Raw genomic sequence first — 20,471 nt, 5'->3', positions numbered from 1 at the left:
TTAAATACATGCAATTTTACTTGTCAATCATATTCAATAAACCTGGGTGGGGGGAAGCACACCTCTGCTTGACATCTCTGCCTGATGACATGTAAAACAACATGTCTAAAGTGAAATCCTTGTTTTTCCTCCCAGATCTGTTTCCTATGTTTTCCATCTCAATAAATGGCACCACCATCCACTCCATTGTTCAAGCCATGGAATTTTCCTTACTTTCTCTCTCCATCTCCTTTGATGCCCTATTCATTATCAGATCCAGATATATCTTGGGCCTGTTCTAGTCCCTCTAAATCCAATGCTACATACTTGTCCAAGCCACAGCCACTGCCACTGCCTGATATACAATCTTGATGTACAACTATAGTCTATCAAATCTCTCTGCCCTGCCTAGGTTATTTTCCATACAAAAACCATCATGATTTCCCATAGACATAAATTAAATCACATCTCTCCTTTACTTACACCTTCCAGTGACTTCCCAAATTCTGCCTCCTGGTTTACAGGACCTGCACACCTGGCACTAGCTATGATGCCTCAGATGCCATTCTCTTTCACATCCATCTGGCTTTTCTGTTCCCCATTATCCATGCTTCATGTTCTCTGCATATTCTGAGCATTATAAGTAGATCACCAACCCAGCATGCCTTGACCGTGATATATTTGTAAATTATCTCAGCTTAAATGTCAGTTCCTCAGATCATCCCTGTCCACTTGTCTATTTGGTTCTCTTACCCTGTTAATTTCCATCTCTACAAATACACTACCTTCCTAAGCATACCAGTTTACAACTTCGATTTGGTTACTTGTATATTTTGTCTTTCCTTCTGGACTGTAAACTGTGAGGGCAGGAGACACGTCAGTCTTTTAAATTTCATTTTTGAATGAATGAAGGATATTTGGAAGGCACAAGCTCCAAGACATAGTCTTTATCTTACTTTAGGTATCAGACATTTAAAAGCTACTCACAGTCAGCTTCTTCAGGAAAATATCCTCAATTTCAAATGACTCCACTATTGGGTTCCCTTGTGGGGCTTTCCTGTCAGTCTGACCACTAACTCACGGGAGCTGAAGGGTAGAATACTCACTGCCAGAAAATGGTTAGGAGTCATTTCTGCCTAGTAGTTCACATGTGTAGAGTCCTGAGGCCAGTACTGTGTAACCCTCACAGCAAGCCAGTGGAGGACTGTATCTGTCAGAGTCCTAGCAAGAAGCCAATGGCAACTCAAAGGGAATTGAATTAAGTGGCTGTAGATATTTGAGTGGAGATAAAGGAATAAAAAGTCATGTGGGGCCCCCCTGAGGGATTGACAGCAGAGGAAAGCTGTCACCACTCTGGCTGATATTGTGATGCTCTGCCCACACCCCTTTTCAGGCCTGAAGGACTCATTCCCACAGCTGGTGAGAGCGCTGCCAACTCCAGCCCTTACCAGCCAGCCCTCTGGCAGAGTGGCTGGGAATTGACTTGACTGAAGAAAGCCACTTGCATGAGGTGTGTAATCTATACAAGAAAGACAGGATCCCGGTCCTGTTGGGACAACTCTGAAGGCTCAGCCCAGCTTCAGTAATGTCTATAAAATTAGCAGAGGTCTTTTGATATCCCTCTGTTTAATCCTGCTTCCTTCCTTTACTCATAGGGGTTGAGCCCAAGAGCCTTTCCTAATAAACTGCTCGTTTACAAGTCTCCATTTTAAAGTTCTCAACTTACATTACCTCTCCCATTCTGAATATATATATATATCTCAGGTGTGAAAATTCAAAGCCATTGGAAGCAGGGCCACATGATGAACGCTGTTGTTACAGAGAAAGGAATTCATGATGGTCTGCGCTGTACCTTCTGGGACTGAGAAAAGGAACAAATATCCCAATCTCTTTTCTCTCTAGCACTCCAACTCCTGCTGCTGCTTTGCATCAGCCAACCTCAACCAGAAACTGGAGGGTAAAGGAGCCTATGTTAGGCAGTCACAGGAGATCAGCTTCCTGAGGCAGGGAGCTCGGCAGAAAAGGGCAGAGTGTTATTCTGGAAGGGCAGACAGAAGTACCAGCTCTGTTATTACTCCCTGTTCATGGATGAGGAAACAGACTTAGAGATCCAATGTGACCTGAGTATGGTCAGGTGACACATGAGAGGTAGAAATAGAATTTGGATTCCAAGGTCTGTTCTCTTAACCGCTGCTCCATAGGGTCTACTCTGATTTCCAGTACTTGTTTCCCTTCAGGATTTCTCTGAGCACCTGGCCTTACCCTTTGATTGCTTTTGTTACCCTTTCAATCCATCACTCAGAGCTTCAGAAACACAGGATGCCTGTTGAACATCTGCGAAGCTTTGATAGTATCTGGTATAATCAGGGGATTGAGTGGCTGTGAATCAGGAGATTTACCATTTCTATGGGACCAGTGTAACCCAGAAGAAAAATTAGAAATTGAATGAGTGTTGTCACCAAATCCTTTGCTGAGTGTCTGTCTATGTCCACAGCTTTCCGTGAGTCCTGTCTAATTGACTAACAGCTTGGATTTCAGGAATAAAATATCAAGCAGTTGTTTGAACTGTGAAATTCTAATTATCTGAAATGCCAGATGTGAAACCCCAGTGTGTTATCTTCTGCTGAGCAGTAATGCTTCTGATCAGAGAGGGTGTGTTATTTAAAGCGAGCCCACAATTAGCCTTGACAAAAGAATTGTAAATGGTATCCTAATTCATGACTGTGTTTATTGATCTGCTCTGTTGTATTGACTCAGCCTTGGAGCTTTTCAGTCAGCATCTCCTTTTACAAGGCAGCTCTCTTTATCTGAGACATCTGCAGAAACAATCCAGCTCAGTTGGAGCCTTGTATTGGGCTTCCAGAGGGGCCAAAATCTCAGTTCAGCCTGCATTGGGTCAGAGGAGCAGGCCCTTTTCCCACAGGACTTTGGAAGGGAATCATGGTGAATATTTTAGCTGACATTTTTTTTCTGAAGGAGGCAAAGTCATGGTAATATGAAGAGCCACTGTTGAAAATTAAGAAAGGAGGTAGTCTTCATAGGATGAGCAGGCAGTGGTATAAGGTCAGAGATTGCTTTTTTGGTTTCTATGCATTTCTAGAACTCTTAGAGAATGTTTACACTTTGGACTCTTGAAAGTGATTACGCTATTGCTTGGTATGATTTCCCCAGCAAATGCCTGGCTGACTGCTTCTCATCATTCAGTTGTCTTCTTAAATGATTCTCCTTCAAAGAGGCCTTCTATAATCATCCTGTATAATGTCTCTACCTCCCTGGTAGGCATTCTTAATTCTAGTCCTTACCAGCTCTATTTATTCATATCACTTTTATTCTATGAGATTACCTCATTAATTTTGTCTTTCTAGCTAGAATATATGTTCTACAAGACCAGATACTCTGTTTTATTTATTGCTGTATGCTGAGTATAATAGCTGCTCAATTAATGATTTTTTTCAGTGAATGAATAAATGAATGAATAAGTGAGCCAATGAATAAACTCCAGGGGCCATACCTGCCATTACATAGGTATCTGAGCAGGTGAGTCCTCTTTCTGATTTAGCTGGCCCAGAAGAAATGTTTTGAGAGTGCAACCCAAGATATCACTTCCAGAAAGTTCTCCTAGATAAGGGAAAGTCTGAATGAAGTCAAGAGGAAGGCAGTGTTGGGGTGGGTAAAAGGCGTCATTTACTGTATTCTTCAACTTCCATGGAAATCTTTCCTGGGGCAAAAGTTTCAAGTTCATTACTTTGGCTATTTTAGGAGTCATCAGAGAGTCTATGGTCTATCTTTGGTTGTCAAAGACTAAACAAATGCAATTCTCTAATTAGCTTCTGAATGGAAACTGCATCCAACCCTGAGCTGGAGTGATTCATTGTGCGTGCTGGACTGTGGTGCTAGGAGAAGGAGTAATTGGCTGGCATTGGAAAGGGATAAATTTAGTTTAGGTATTCCGGAAAAAAACCTGCTACATCAGATAAATCAGACAGTAAAGCGATCTGATTAATGACCATGAAAAAAAATCAGTCAATCCTTTAAAAAGATGGCTAGAAACACTGGGAGAAAGGAAAAATGAAAAACTAGGGTAGAAAATGAGAAAAAAATTCTTATTCTGTATTTTTCCTTTCATCAACTTTATACCACTGCTGGTACAAGGAAAACTCAGGTTTATACACAGATATTATCTAAAGAGGTATAAAATCTCACATAAAACTAGTACAAAAATGCATTCTTCCAGGCATGGTGGTACACTCCTGTAATTCCAGTGATTCAGGAGGCTGCAGCAGCAGGATTGCAAGTTCGAGGTCAGCCTTAGCAACTTGTCCACACCATGTATCAAAATAAAAACCAAAAAGGACTGAGAATAGATCTCAGTGGTAGGAAGTCCCTGAGCTTGATCCTCAGTATGGCGAAAACAAGAACAAAAAAACTTATGATATAAAAATTTTAATTGAGGTATAATGCATGTAGTAAAGTTTGCACAGTGCACTAATCTTTAATGCAGACCTTGTTTAATTTTTGTCTCTGCAAGCACCACCCAGAACAAAACAAAACACATTTCTAATACTCTAGAAGATTCTCTTTGCTTCTTCCCAGATAATATCTCCCCCAAAATAACCACTGTTCTGACTTTAATTCTCATTGAGTAGTTCGTCTGCTTTTGAACTTCACATAAAGTGAATTACATAGTGCATATTCTTTTGAATCTGGATTATTTTGTTCAATTTAATATCTGTGATATTTATCCATGTTGGTATCTTTGTCAGTAGTTTAACTTAAAAAAACTCCATGTTAGATTCCATTGTATGAATACATGAAATTTATTTATTCATTCTCCTATTGATAGACATATATTTTGAGTTTTGGACTAGTATAAATAAAGTTGGAATAAATATTTCCAGTTAGTATTGGAGATACACTTGGATATTTTCTGGGCCCTTTGTGAGTGGCCAGGAAATTGGGATTTAGGCTGTGTGGACCAAAGTCTCTATGTCAAATCTGAAAGATATGCAAACATATATGCTGATTCTTGTTAGCCTCCATATTGCAGAAATCATTAAAGTCCCTGGATCTTGCACAAAGTTGAAGAATTTATCTAATCCGGATAACCAGAGAGTGTTCCTTTACAATGTTGTCAATTAATTTCTCCTTATACATACTGGGTTGAAAACAAGAATAATATCATAATAGTCAACATTTATTAAATGTACTCTCTACCAAGCCTCAAGGATTATCTCAATAATCCTTAAAACAACATATTATGGCAGCCCTATTTTTATATCTTTTTTCAAAAGATGAGAAGATCTAGAAAGATATTTCAAATATCAAGTACTAAAATAATATAAGATCATAAATCCTTCAATGATTATAGACTCAAGCAGCTGAATTTAAAAATAGGTGGAATTGGTGAATTAGGAGAGACCTAGGCCATCTAGCAACCTATGTCCCCAGATAAGTCAGGAGGAGGGCAAATGGCATTACTGCATATATTTGAGCATAGCTTCCTTTTTTGTAGACTCACTGATGGTTTCCTGCTCATGAATGGGTTGGGTGCTTCATAAAAATATTGATTATTGGTCATGCCCTAGGGTTACCAAGACAGAAGTTTGGAGGTTGGTACCCAGGCATCTTGTTTTCAATATGTACTCTAAATGAAGCTGATGGCTAGCTAGGGTTGAAGTCTCTACAGTCCCCAACTTTCAAAAAAATCCTTTCATCTTTATTGTCTCATCTGTCCAAAGTGTGAATGACTAGAACTTTGAGTGCATTAACCAGATGATGTTGTGTCATAAAACCTTAATTGATTAACTTTATTTACATACATCTACTTTCACATTTAATATGATGGTGTAATTCTTTATGTGATGCCTGTTTTTATTTCTATGAAAATCAAGACAACAGCCAAATACAGAATCCTCCTGCTTGTGAATTTAGCTTTGTGAAATTTTCTTTTTATTTTCAGTGATGGGGATGGTGTGGAAGGAACATAATTTCCTTTGAAACCTAATTTTTGAGTTTATAAGCTCTTTAGAACTCCTCATGACCTATTTCCCCAGGTATCAGCAATAATATGGTGCTTACATTTCATAAAACACTCATATTGAAGATGAAAACATCTGTGGCTCTCCTTGCTTGTGTTCCACTTGAAGGGTATTTTATGAAAGTGTAAGGTAAATGAGTAAATATTCTTATCCATATTCAAAGTTTCCAGGAAAACTCATTTACAAACGACTTCCAGTAATTTAAATTAACTTAATATGTTGTGATCAAAAGCCTTTTTTCCCCATTTGTTTTCTTAAGTGAGAGAAATATCACCCAAAGTTTGCATTAATGTGACTGTTAAAAAGCTTCCATAGATCTCCAGAAATACGAAGGGCTAAGGAGGGATTTTGCCTTTGGTCCAAGGGTTTCAAGAGTTACATTTGTCTTCAGGTGTATCACAAAAATCATGTCTGGTTGGGTAGCAGGGACCCATTCCCAGCCTACTGCAGGCTCCCTTAGTTCCAGTCTCGGACGCCAGGAAGTGATCAGTACTTGCAAAAGGTTAGTGGACATATTCATGGGTGACAACCAAGTTGCTGGTTCTTTAGTTGAAGAGGAGACTCTGGAGTCAGACAGCCTGGCCAACACAGACTGACTTTGTGCCCTCGGCAAGTTATCTAATCTTTTTGTGTATCTACTTTCCTGTGTAAAATGTGTATGATAATAATACGGTATTACTCTTTAAGCTGCATACCCAATAATATCCAGCGTATCTGTTTTTTTTTTTTTTAAATCTGGGTCTGAAATTTCTCCTTTGTTTCCCAGTAAACCCAGAAATTTTCAAGTATGATTTTTTTTTTTTACAATGTATAAGTAAGATTCTACTTTGTTCAGTTTTTGTTTACATGACTATAGTTTTTATAATAAAAACTCTTGGAACACCAAGGTTGGGGAAGTGTGTTGTGTGATTTAGATAGATGAATAGGGTGATGGCTTGATGGACAAGAGCCTCTGTAGTCAACATGCTCATCCTGCCAGCTTACCTGGGGGTCAGATACTCCACCATTGAGGTGTGCAGGTCATCTGAGGGCATGTGCAGAGGCAGGTGGCAGTTATTCTGATCAAACCTGGCACAACCTGGAAGAGCCTGAGGAGAAAAAAATAGATGTGTTTTATTGGGGGAGAAGTGCAGAGAGGTGGGTGCTTTGGAGCCCAAGGGAGCCAGGAGGGGCAGTGAAAGCGCTGCTGTGATATGGTCATTGCTGTAGCTCCACATACACGTCGGGCTTTTAGCGGTTTCCATCTAACGGCAAAGAAAGTTTGCTCCAAATTGTTCTTCTAGCAGGCCTCAAGTTTTTCTTTTCCTCTTCTGCTGACACTCAGCCCACCCTCCCCTTTAAGAGAGATCCTAGATCTCCTTTACTTATGATCATAGTGAAAGTTTGCTACCCTTTTAAAATAATTTGAATCTATATTAATTGATTCTGGACCTGTCATCTAGTTCTTTTATTCCTATTTTCTCGGCCTTGCTTCACTCCCACCTCTACTCCTTCTGGACTTCTGTTTGGCATTTAAATGTGCTGCCTTTGGGGAGCTGTGATTTCTTCCAGGGAGTCTTCCCTATTGCCCTCAATAATCAAGCATTCCTTTTTCTTTCTATAACTGGTGCATTTCCCCATCAGTACTTCCCACACTGATTATTTTTTTAACATTTGATTAGGAAATAGTTATAAAGTTGGAGCAATTGCAGTTGTAATATTTTATATAATTATAGAGTATTATAAAAACCAGGAACTTGATAGGGACACAATTGACTTAACTACTGAACTCCAGATCTGAGATTTCACCAGTTTTGCTTGTACTCTTTTTTGTGTGTGTATGTGTGTATGTGTGTGTGTGTGTGTGTGTGTGTGTATGTATGTGTATGCATGCACACATAGTTCTATCATAGTTTTTCACATGTATAGAGATTAGTACAGGCATCATCATAACCAAGATACATAAGTGTTTCCTTTCGGCAATTCTCCCATTAGATCATATTTTAATTTTGCATTTACCTACTCGAGTCTTCCAGAATGTGGTTCAGCTTCCTCAAGGCAGGGTTTTATTCACCTCAGAATCTTATTTTATTTTATTTTTTTTTAAAGAGACAGTGAGAGAGGAGAGAGAGAGAGAGAGAGAGAGAGAGAGAGAGAGAGAGAGAGAGAGAGAGAGAGAGAGAGAGAGAGAGAGAGAGAGAGAGAGAGAGAGAATTTTTAATATTTATTTTTTAGTTCTCGGCGGACACAACATCTTTGTTGGCATGTGGTGCTGAGGATTGAACCCGGGCTGCAGGCATGCCAGGCGAGCGCGCTACCGCTTGAGCCACATCCCCAGCCCACACCTCAGAATCTTTTAGAACACAGAATAGATGCTTAGAAAACAAGAGTTAAATAATGAATAAATATATCAAGAAATGTTTCTGAAATAATGTCTGTGTACTCAGCCCCAGGCGGTGAGGATGTTAGGAACAGCAAAATGTGGTTTTCTGTCCTCTCCTAGTAACTGGTTTTCTGTCCTCTCCTCCTTGACAAGGAGGCTAACTTCATACAGGTGAGTCTGCGATTTGAAACCTGGAATATACAATGGCAAGACAGATGAGTTCAAAGCCCACCATGCAAGAGAAGCCATCTTCTGATCCTCACGTTTGGTTTTAGGAATACTATTTTGGCTCTCTTGAATGGCAGAACCCCCTAAAGTCCAAGTTGGGACAAAATTGGGAAGCTTGATGTCTTCAGTTGCCCTGAACAAGTTACTGCAATCTTCTAAAGGCTGACCTCAACCTGGCACCTGCCTCATGAACATCTAAAGCTGTTAAAGAAGGTGGCAGCAAAAAAGAGACGAGGTGAGATGCTGCTCAAGCAGATGATTGTGGTACTTTTTAAAAAGCTGCCTTTGTGCACCTTTCCCCAGCTATATTATTTGGGGTAGAGATGCCATTCTTTCTACCACTACATCCACCCCTGTATTTTCAAGGTGATTTTGGATTTTCTCCCTACTGTACACAAAAAAGAGTTAAAGAAGTAGACCAAAGAGGAACACATTTTTTTTTTAAGACTTTGGTTTGCTCTTGCCATTATTTTCTCCCTCTTTTGTTGACTTTTTGAAAAGTTAGATATAGTAGTTTGGAGAAATTTTATGAACACAGATCATGTAGTCAAGATTAATTTTGTTCCCCAATCACATCTATTCCTGTGACAAAAAAATTAGTTTAAATTTAAACGTGTTTGGTGAATAAAATTAATTGCATCAACTAAATAAAATGCATTCTGTCCAATACATATAGATGTTCTGTCAACAAGACAAATGGACTCAGTAGTATAAGTATCTCTGTGGATGAAATGCATAATAATGTAATTACTTTGCCAACAAAATGCTAACTTGCTTTAATCATTCTCTTCATAGCATAATGTAAAGTGATTTAATGGGTAAAATGAATCCACTTACAAATTGTTTTATGGTTATAATGCAGCCCTTTGGTGGAATGTGAATTGATGATAATAATTTTATGGGCAAATGATTTTTCAATTAAAATGTCTTTTCACAGACAAAATAGGAGTGTTACAAATGGCTCCCAATAACCACATGCCAAGTAACAGGCAGAAAGGGCTGTCACCTACATTAACCAAAGCCTCAACTGAAAAGACTTGGAAGCTCCAAAGGTGATTTATTTTCATCAGATTTGTAATTTTCTTTCCTCCCATTTGGGAAGTATTTGCTTCCTGTTTTTACTGACCCAATAACAAAAATTAGGTCTAGCAACCAACCCACTCATCACCCGCTGCCATGTTTCCCTCCTGAGCCTTAATTGACTGTAGTCATATTGTTCATTAATAAGCACTTAAATCAGGGCAGTTTTTCCCACTATCTAACATGGACTGCCATACCTTTAATGCATTAATTGCTGCACCCATGAAAATAGAATAAATCATTCTAATATCGTGATTTTTTAATTTGAAGGTTGCAATGGAGGAAAAAAAATGTTTCTCTCTGGGCAAATTGTCCTAATTCCTTTTTAGAAAGATGCTCACCTGATAGAATTTAGCTGTTTCAAAAAGGGGAAAAGTTCCCTTCCCCAATGAGTTAGCCTTGTTAGGGAGAAGAATAGTGATTTCAAAAGCCTTTGTTGGCTCTCTCCATAGGGCTGGTCATGTCCATCCTGGTCCTACTCAGAAAGTGGAAAATGTGACTACTGCTTGCACAGTGGTGTCTGATTACTATCCTTCTCTCCTCAAGCAAGGCAGCTCTATGTCTATCCCTATTAAGAGTCCCACATTTTTTTTTTCAGATTCCCTTGGCTGGAAGGGAATCCTCTGGAAATGAAGCCAACTTATCATGTCAGACTAGTTTGTTAAGTCAACAAACAGGTGGTGCAGTAACATGAGTGAGAGTAAAGACTAAGGTGACAGATCTGCAGTAGAAGATGGTTCTGCTGCTACTTGGTTGTGCCTACTTAGAGATTTTGGAGAAGATTAAATAAGATAATGCCTGCAAAGTGCTCAAAATTGAGATGTATTTGTCTCCTGTTTTACATGAAATTTCAACTTTCTGCTCCCACACCAGCATTTTTGTGGATCCACTGCAGTTTCTGAGTATACTTACACTCCTCTCATTTCCTTCTTCTTTCTGACTAGTTAGAGCTCCCTGAGGTGCGTGCTTACCACCCGTAGCACTATACATACTTTGAGGCATTGCTCAAGGTATTGCTTTCTTGGGCTTCCAAAGCCTCAGTTGAATTTGACTCTTATCTAACTAGTGAGCAGTCCCCTCTTCTCCATTTCGGTTACAGTTTGTTCAATTCAAGAGCAGAAGCCGGGCTGCTGTGGTGGCCCCTTTTGAAGACAGCTTCTTCAGCCTCTGCCTGAATCTTTCCCTTGAAAAACTCAGTCTGGATCCTTGGAACTGTCTGGGGCAAACAACAATCATTCCCTTTTTTCTAATAAAAGCACACAAATTTGGGGAAAAGACTATTCTTTCTTGTCTCTTGATCTCAAAAGCCACATTTATGTCTCCCTGGCTGCAGTGATTAATTAGTTCTAGGAATGGAATATGACCAATAGATCCACTTTAAGATGGCAACTTTCTGTGTTAGGTGAAACATGGTCTTCTCTCTCAACTCCTGCTTGTCACGTGGCCTGGCCCCTCCATGACTGGCCCCATTGCCCTTTCATTTAGTTTTGGTTATCAGAACCTTGGTCACCTTCACAAACAGTGAATGCAGGTGGAAGGGCAGGAGGAAGACAGGAAGCTGAGATGATTAGGGAAAGCTATTTCATGCAAGATCTTATTTAATTTTCATATAACCACCCTCTGACATAAGTACTATTATCTTCTCTATTTTAAAGATGGTAACCTGTCCCCAGTTTTATAATTAGTGAGCACCAGAATCAAGTTGGGACTAACTCCAAAGTCTGTGTTCTCTTTCCTACTTCCTACTATGTTGCACTTATTGAGATGTTTTGAAACGTACATCTTATTTTTTTCTGTAATCATTGCACTTTTCTCAGGCAACTGAACCCCCAGAGACATGAATAATTTTAGTACAGAATGTTTTTGGAACTCTTGCTTTTTTTTTTTTTTTAACTAAATAGAAGAAAAACAGAGTTGTACTTGTCAAGGAATTCTACTACATGATGTGGTCACCACCTGTTAATTTCTTTATAGATGATCTAAAACAATTCATAGAATTTTGCAGCATTTCAGCAAGGCCTCATTACTATCAAAACTCCAAACCCCTGAAAGTTGCTAAACACAGGCACTTAGAGAACTGGAGAATCATAATGATGGCATGAGTTTTGTCGAGCTGCTAGTTATCAGGGTATCTTTTCTGAGGGCCCTTGACTAGCAGATCCACTGAAAGATAGGCAAGGCACAAAGGGGACCTAATTAGACCAGCTGAGTTAACTCCCACTCTGTTCATTTTGGAGTGTTTGGGGGATAATTCTCTGTGCCTTTGGGGAGTCAGGAGAATTTTAACTTTTGGGAGGAGGGAGGGATGAAAAGATAGATCTCTTATATACACACATGTATACATACACAATATTTAATAATTTTGAAATACATTTTTCTTGGGGGTTATTCTTGACCTTTGCTGATTTATAGGTAATGTTTCAGCAGAAGTTGAAAAAATAGTACAAATGTAGAAGGAGAATGGGAAGCAATTTTCTTATTTAAGCTGAAAAAGGGGAACAAATAGGTTAAAGAAACCTGAAGTCCTATTTCTAAAAAGTCATTTTAGGTTCCTGTCAGCTCAGTACAGAAGTCTGTACAATGCTGAGCTGCTATAAAAGCTGGGCATAGGGATTGGTTGTCAAACACCCAGATGAACTTCTGTGCATGATTCAAACTGAAAAGTTAACCAGCCTTACAGAACCTATTAAAAAGCCAATCAGTAGGACAAGAGAGGCAGTCAGAGCCTGGTACAAAGGATTTCCTTTGAGTGTGTTTCCCCAAGTACCTGACTTTTCAAATACCGTGATCCTGTTCTGAAACAAATGCTCCCTTTAGCCTGGAATCAGTATTTTGAAAAGTCAGGTACTTAGGGAAAACAATGTGGAAAATCAGAGCCCAAAGTGGATGGCTTCTCGGTTTGCATCAATTTCCAATCTTCTTCAGCCAGCATTAGGCTCAGGGATCCAGTGAAGGTGATTTCTTTATGATATCTTTCATAGACTGGCTTGAAAGCTCTGACACAATCTTGATTTTATGTGCTTTTCTATTTTCTACAAATCTGAAGATGGTCAATAATTTAAAGCTCAAGTTTTCCTCTGTTATTGAATTACATCTTTACTCCGTACAATGGTCAATCATTTGTTTCACAGGCCATGTAGGCAAATATATTTCACCCTTCTGACCAATTGGAGACCGCTTCCTGGAGTGCTCTATGGAAAAGGATTCTGGGTGGCATTTGAGTACTGAGATGATTGCTCACGTTTGCTGCAGGTGGAGGGGTGGCCACTCAGGCACTATACACTTGCCATTTCTGCTACTGACACAAGTGGCATCATGGTCAACCATGGGTGACATCTGTTATGCAGTATTGCTACATTTAACTAGAACACTACTAGATTGTTAGCATTTAAAACCAATAGACTTTTACATTAAAATCCAGATTTCTGACTTCTGTTGGAAATTTAGAAGATCTGATGACACCGTGTGTACCTGCCTGCTGACAGCAACTGCTGAAGCTGAGGAGCAGCTATTCCTTGAAGCAGGACACATGCTGCCCAGTTTATCTTAATACCCTGTCCCATATTATTTCCTCCATTTTGTGCCTGAGCTGTGAGCTCAGGTCTGTGCTCATGCAGAGACTATTTCTAGACAGAAAAGACAGTGAAGCCCAGCCAAGAGGGCACTGACCTAGGAAGCAGGAGGTCTGCTTTCAGGTTTAGTGCTACTGTGTCACAAAATCACTTAAACTTTCAATTTCATAGTCTCTTTAGTTGCTAAATGAGGAGAGCTATCCCTTAAAGGGATAGTTTTTGTTTGGGAATCAGATGAGATCATGGATTTAATAGTATGTGGGGATGTGGCTCAAGCGGTAGCACACTCACCTGGCATGTGTGGGGCGCTGGGTTTGATCCTCAACACCACATAAAAATAAAATAAAGATGCTAAAAACTAAAAAATAAATATTAAAAAATTCTCTCTCTCTCTCTCTCTTAAAAAAGAGTATGTAAGGTGATAGATTAACAGTGATAATAGTAAAAGTCATGACAGTCATTATATATATATATATATATATCACATTATATATTATTCTTATATATAACATATAAATTATTGTAATAATAAACAAATTATATATACATATATATGTGTATATATATACATATATATGTATATATATATATATATATATATATATATATATATAGAGAGAGAGAGAGAGAGAGAGAGAGAGAGAGAGAGAAGTAAATTGTTTTTATAATGGAGAATGTTTCCTTGAACTATAAGGGCCTTTTTTCCCCTTTTTCTTTTGACTTTAAAAATGGAAGGAAGATGGATAGTGAAAGGAAAATATTTTTGCAATAACAGAAGAGTGGAGGGTTTGTACCTTTGAATAAAACTGTAGAAGCCCATCCTGGGGCCTAGCGTGTGCTTTTTCCATGGCAATGTGTTTAAAGCAGTCTGATTAGCTAGCAGTTCAATGAGCCAGGGATATTATACTACTTAATATTCAGGCCAATTAAATAGAGGAAAGTATATAGTCTCAGAACCTGTATGAAGTTTCATGGCACCTAAAAGAGGTCTGACTCCAGGTATGTGAAAAAGTTAGCATTGAAAGGAATGGATGCCATCAATACTGGCTTTGTTTCATCTATTAAAATGAATGATATGAAACTGACATTTTTATCCATCAAAATGGTTAAATATTGGTCATTTCCTGTGGTTCCATTTAATGTTAAAAGAAAAACTGAAACAGATAACTAAGAGACGACTTTGTCCTATTGATCTAGAGACGTCTGGGAAGAAATAAGGCTAGATCAGACCTGATGTTTGCCCTTCAGAAATAACTTAACTTAAGGCTGCCCAAGAGGAGGCTGGTGATGAGGCTCTAGTGAACATTGTGGCAGAAAGGCCAATCTCCTCTGGGGCAATCTGGGAGACCTGTTGGAGAGAGTGAGCTGTGAGGGAAGCGTTGAAAGAAGAGCAGGGATGTAGAGTAGGCCTGGATGATGGTGGTAACCATGCATTTCTCCTTTAAATCCTGTTTTTAACTCCTTAAATGCCATACTTTCTGGTGTTTGGCCTGACAATGACCAAGTCCACAGGGCTAGGAGATATCTGAAAGACAAGAGAAGTGGTTTCAGTGAATTATCCAGATGCTGTCTGTGTGGAACAACATCTGTATATTTGTCAACTTATGGACATTAATAGTAAAGTTAAAACTGAGGATGAATATAGTTACTGGGAAGGGGGTATAGCTGACCAAGAAATAAATCAGCCCCTTTATTATTTATGGAGAACACTGCATAATATACAAAGTATAAATAAGTTCACATTTCCATTTGTTCCCCCAAGATTTAATCTTTAGAAGCCAGTGGCATAAAAGAAAACTTAGATTTGTTTTTATCTTATAATCTGAGATGTGGCTACAACTTAACTTTTTCATTTTGATTATAACTAGAAATGACTCATGTTCATTTCCATTTCAGCAGCCAGGGATCACTTTGATAGAATCTTCATTTTTTTTTTTTTGGTATCATTTTCCATTGGGGGTTGTTACCAGGACTATAGCAAAAATGGTAATTTGTTAAAGCATGAGAAAATGTCTATAAATCCTTAAGGACTTGTCATATTAGAGAGAATTTAACTGCAGGATATGGGCAAAAAGTTGTAGAATCAATGATAAGAATAAATAAGGAACAGGTGGTCCAAATTGATATTGACACAGTACAATGCCAGCTATCTCTACCCCATTATGCCTGTCCTAACCCTGGAGGGATGCTGAGGCTCACTAATATTGTGTCAAGAGAAGAGAGTTTGAGAGCATCAGTTTTGAATATGTTATATGTTAGTTTCTTTTGTGCATATGGTCTGGGAATGACTGTCCCCAAAGCTATAATTCATATTTTAGCCTCTGGTCTCCTAAAGATGTAGAGATTTTCTTTGTTTGAAAACAGATGGGGATTTCAGACAAAGTTAGGCTATCATTGATAATGTGCTTAGTGTCAATCAAAATAAATCTTTAGTGGGAATTCTAGTCAGACTAGCTTTTTTCCCCCTCCCCTTCAAAAAAATAAAATAAAACTTCTTGTTGAAAAGAGAGAATGTTTGTGCAGAGGAAGGACATATTTGATATTTGATATTTCTAGAAAGGAACATGTAACTCTAGTCATATAAGACCCTCTGAAATGAAAGTCCTACCTAGTTCTGCATGGGCTGATATTAATTATGGAGCTCAGGGTTCTTAGGTGCTGTATCTGACACCATTCTGAACTTCTTGCAACCACAATAGGCTGGGCCTAGTCTTGCTCCAGCTCCTCTGCTTTCAAATGTCTAATGAGGAGTAACTTGTAGAAAGACAAAGCTTTAGCTTGGCCACTGGGAAGTTAAAATGTGTTTTAATTTCTCTGATGCCCCTCACTCCTAATTTCCTTTGTTGTCTGTTCAATTTTAAAGTGGGAAATTTCATCTACCAGGAACTGAAAACAAACCTGTCTGTCACATTTGATAGCAGTTTGAAATTAGTAGAGAATTAGATTTGGAATTAAGTGGTCATGTGAATGATCAGACTGCACAAGCAGATCTTTCATGCAAAGCAATAAACTCTCTGTTGGATTTATGAGATGGGGCCATGGTAATGCATCCTGTACCTGGGCATTGCCACTTGATGGAATACTCATTTCCTATTTGTGTTTCATTTTTTTTCTGCTGTAGTTTGTCAGCATCTACCTATTTTATAGGCTTTAACAAATGGCTGCATTTTCTGTAGAACCTTTTCCTGGAAGCAGTATAATACAGAATAATTCTAAGGTCACAGAAGCCCATTCTGCCCTCTGGATTGGGTGGGGGGAAGGATGGACTCTGATCATTCCTGCCACGTGAGTTCTGTGAGAAGAGCAAGTATTAATATGGATAAAGTAATATTAAAGAAAGTTTCCAGAAGCACAGATAATTCATGTTCTTCTTTTTATGTTTAATTTAAAAAAAGGTGATGTAGAGCAGGGCAGGGAAGTGTAGGCCTGTAATCCCAGTTACTTGGGAGACTCAGGCAGGAGAATTGTAAATTCAGGACCAGCCTGAGCAACTTAGTGAAATCCTGTATCAAAATAAAATTGACAAAAAAAAGCCGGAATGTAGTTCAGTGGTAGAGTGATTGTCTAGCCTGTGTGAGGCCTTGGGTTCAATCCCAAGGTTTTTGAATCTTGGGCTGAATCCTTGGGTTCAAAAAGTGATGCTTGGTAAATTACTTTTTGCTCCTTTTTTGCCATAAAAACCTGGGGATTACTGCTTGATCCTGACTACTACACCCATTAAAAAGTTAGTGTAGTTAATAGATGAGACTATGTGAATCCTCAGAGAGACTGTCCATAAGCATTAAGTAGACACAAGCAGAGAGCTCTCAGGGTCTTAGAGTAAAAAAAAGGGTTATTGTGTGTGTGTGTGTGTGTGTGTGTGTGTGTGTGTGGGTGTGGTGGTGGTGGTGGTGATGAGGGACAGAAAACATAAATACTTTTTCAAGATGTAGGAGATTTGCCTACCCTGGAAAGAAAGGAGTTTTTGACCTACTTGGGAACTTGCCCTTCTTTGCCTCTATGTTTATTCCAGAAATCCTGGATCACAGTGGTATTCCTAAGGTCCATTCTAACCTCATTATTGGAAAGTTAAATTAATATTTAATATTTAACTTTTGGAAAGCTCCTAAGTTGCTGGTGGCCAAGTCAGGGAAAGGAAAATTGGCTGGTGCAGGGACAAAGAGGATTTTAGGGAGGAAGTGAGGAGTCAGATACTTCTCTCCAGGATGCTGAGCCAAAGCAACACTGCTTATCCACTCCCCACCATGACAGGCCCAGCACAGTGCCAGTCACAAAGCATGGTTCAGTGCAAAAAAAAAAATAAAAATATGAATAAAAAAGTCATTAAGGAGCAATCTTCCTGTCTTAAACAATGTTGTAGCAACAATGTTGACATCATCATTGTCATTATTGTTCTTGTCGTCATTGTCGTCGTCATCATCATCATCATCATCATTTATGTTTCTTGACATTACTAGGACCAGGTATTGGACTGGTCTTGGGCCAGGTCTTGATATTGGTAGTTTATATGTATTATCTGTCTTAACCATTATATACACACAAAATCTAAAGAAAGTGGGAGCCACTTTTGCGCTGGAGGGTCACAAAACTGATATGTAAAACCAGACTCCTAACCATCATGCTCTGGTACCATGTCTTGAAATTCCTCCTGGGGTTTCCAGTGCACAGTGATTTCTATTTCTTTGAGCTGTATGCTGTGAGAGGGCAAGAACCATCTCTGACATGATCACTGCTTTGTCATCAGAATCTGGCACAATGACTGTGACATAGCACACATTCATTAATACTTATCAGGTGAATATTGGAGGAATGCAGAACCCCTGATACACACTGGAAGGCTCCATGGCCATGCCTTCATTGGTTGATCCTGCCCCTTTGCTTTACCTCAGGGACAGATCTCTTCATATAGTAGCTATTCCTGGTGTCCCATCTAGAACACCCATTGGATCTAGTGCACCCATTCTCTTTCAGCTGTAGATGTTGGTTGGTGCTACGATTTTAGTCTATCACTCAAAGTTTCATGAGCTAGAAGCTTGGTCCCCAGTGTGCTAGTGTTGAGAAGTGGTGTGTAGGGCCTTTAAGAGGGAGGGCCTAGTGGAAAGTAATTACTAGGTCATTGGAGGTACTACCCTTGGAAGATTAATGTAGTTCCTGCAAGAGTGAATTGCTACTAAAAAAAAAAAATAATAATGCAATCCTGGACTACAAATCTTTCTGGCTCCTCTTTTGCCAGGTTTCCATACCATCTGCCATGAGGTCCTCACCAAGGCCAAATGGATAAGGCAGCTTGTTTTTTTTTTTTTTAATTTTTTAGTTATACACGGGCACAATATCTTTGTTTATTTATTCTTATGTAGTGCTGAGGATCCAACCCAGTGTGCCTCACATGTGCAAGGCAATTGCTCTGCCATTGAGCCACAACCCTAGCCCAGGCAGCTTGATCTTGAACTCTCAGACTCCCAAACCTGTCTTCTTTATATATTACCCAGTATCAGGTGTTTTGTTACAGCAACATAAAACAGACTATGATGATTGATTATATTTCATACCTGCACCCTGTTCAAGAGGATAATCTTTTTTTGTGCCTGGTGATATCTGAGGAGTAGGCACTACCCACTTCTGTCACTACCCTTATAAAGATGGCTCAATGACAATGGGGCAGCTCACACTCTAGAGTACCCATAGAATCAGATTATGGATAGTTTCTCCTGAAAACATGAGTGCTTTGTGACATTACTCAATAAATCACGTGTACAAGCATCCCCATTCAAACTTTTCTTTTAGGAAACAAGATCTAGAACACCCTAGAACATACAACTTGAAAGGAAATATCTTCTATCATTTTCACAAGATATTTCTGGACCAGAAATATCTTTCTGAAATTTTTGCCAAGGTCAATGGGATAGATTTTGTTACCTACAATTAAAATAAGCTCGACATAGACAAATCTCATTCTCCTTGTTTTTATCAATTTGGAGGAAATAAAGAGGACTAAAACTTAGAAATTGGACAAAGTTCCTGTAGTGCATTGTGAGTGTGGGTATCTTGGTCTCAGATAGTGAGCAGTCTCTGATAATGGTGCTTCCAACAAGCTTAAAATGTGTCCTTTCTACAGGCTTGGTCTTGTGTCTGTTACATCTGAGAAGTATAATTATCTGAAAGCAGTACTCAGAGGAGTCTTTAAGCTTCCTATGAAAGAGATGCTGCTGCTTTTGCTGGCTTTTATTTTCAGTGACAGGGTTGCATTAGTATGCTTGGATACTGTCCAAATTCATCAAGATCTTAAAGGATTTTGAGGTAGTTAATGGGATCTTTGGCTGTGCTAATAAATACAGAATGTCCAGAACAAGAGAGGAGAAAGACCCACTTTGCCTAGTGCCACTCACATGCTGATGGACGTGGTTAGTTAGGGAGGCATCAGTTAAGCAGGTGATTGACAATCTAGATGGGGAAGAGTCAGGGGAGAAAGGGATTAGAAATCATGTCACCTGAAGAACTGGGAATGATGAATCTGAAAAAAAAAAGGGAGGGACATAATAGGGACAAATTGGGGGCAGTCTTTGTGTTTTGGGAAGGTCACATGTGCTGGCAGAGAAAGAATTACCAGGGGGTGAAAGTCACACAGAATAGGAAGCCTTTCTCATAGTCATTTTAACTACTACAAGGTGATTGTGGTGGGGTTCTCATCACAGTTCAAGCTGAAGCATGAGGTCATTTGTCAGTGTTGTAGAACAGGACAGTGATAGGAGGTGTTGTGCAGAGATCTATATTAGGTGGCTTCTAGAATTTTCTTCAAATCTAAAAGCCAGATTCTCTGAATTGGGGTTGAGTAGAGAAACATACCTGGTAGAAAAGGTCTAATTACATAGCTTTTTGCTGGGGAAACTCTTGGGAAGAATAGTATGGATGAAATGAAGAAAAGACTTAATATATTGCATTTGTAAGATATTCTGTCATCAGCCTTCCAGCTTGAGCAGGAAGATTGTCATTACTAGGGCAGTTGGACACATGTGTATCCTAAACCCACATGCAGCCTTTGTCCTTGAGGGCAAAGGTATATTTCTGGAGGGTTCCCATCATTGTAGAATCTGGAGCTGCTGATTCTGCTGCTTGTTAGCCTTCTGACCTTGGAAAAATCTTCTGAGCCTCTAATTCCTGTGAATATGACAGTTTCTGCTCTATATGCAGATTAGACACAAGGAAAGATGGGAA

Source organism: Urocitellus parryii, chromosome 15, assembly GCF_045843805.1.
Source record: "Urocitellus parryii isolate mUroPar1 chromosome 15, mUroPar1.hap1, whole genome shotgun sequence".
Lineage (NCBI taxonomy): Eukaryota > Metazoa > Chordata > Mammalia > Rodentia > Sciuridae > Urocitellus > Urocitellus parryii.
Note: the sequence above shows the minus strand (reverse complement) of the source record.